Below are 942 nucleotides of genomic sequence, written 5' to 3'. Positions count from 1 at the left end.
TATTTTTTCATGTTGAATTTTTTGTTTGGTCTGTATTTCTCACCAATTAGCTATTTCTTTATTCTTGAGCAACTGAAGAACTCATAAATTACAGCATTCTGAGTTTCTATTCTTTGCATGAGATTAATTTTTTTTTTCTGTTGAAAACGTCATAAAACAAGTGTTCTAAACAGGTTCTGTACTAAAATTAAACAGAGTGAAAGCCTAGCATCAAAAGAATTTCAAATGGGGATCTCATGGAGGCACAAGCTTGCTTTTTCAGGTAGTTTCAATTACTTCTGCTACAATGTCCTTTTTTTTTTTTTAATATCTTTTTTAAATTGCTTTAACACCAGAGGCTATTTTACAATCAGATGTGGTAGAATCACCACCTGAGACTTCATAGCGTAAGACCCTTTTTAATTTTATCGTTTCCTCGCAGTTTTTATTTACAGTCATCAAGTAGAGACTTTCTGTGCAAGTTATTTATCTCAAATTGATTTTTTTTTTTTGGCAAAGCTCAGTGATTCCCACTAAGGACGTAACTGCCTTTGCTAAAATTATTTTACAGCTGTTTAATTAAGAAATGTTTGCATGTCTGTATTCTGGCTCAAGTGTTGAAGGTTTGGTGTTTTGGTCACAGATATATCATTTACTATTCCAACAGTGAGGGGAAAAAAAACCCTCCAAACTTTGGCCAAGCACTCAGCTTTTGAAAAAATTGCCACTTGCACGCAATCAGCAGGGAGCTGTTAAGAGTTTAGTTGCAAAATCCTCTGAAGATCCTGACCATATGGGATTCTCTGTGTCGGAGCATCAGGAGATGAGCAGGATTTTTCCCATACGTCCTCCTTCAGTCCATGTTTCCAGGACCAGGCTGCAAGCAGGGCACTTTGTGCAGAGTCACTGTGTTCTTCTTTGCTCAGCTGTGAGAAGGAGTTGGAGAGAGCTGGCAGCCAAAAA

Source organism: Pipra filicauda, unplaced genomic scaffold (assembly GCF_003945595.2).
Source record: "Pipra filicauda isolate LSUMZ 115617 unplaced genomic scaffold, ASM394559v2 scaffold306_size1276767_pilon, whole genome shotgun sequence".
Taxonomy (NCBI): domain Eukaryota; kingdom Metazoa; phylum Chordata; class Aves; order Passeriformes; family Pipridae; genus Pipra; species Pipra filicauda.
The sequence above is the reverse complement of the archived record's forward strand: the minus strand, read 5'-3'. Positions refer to the sequence as shown.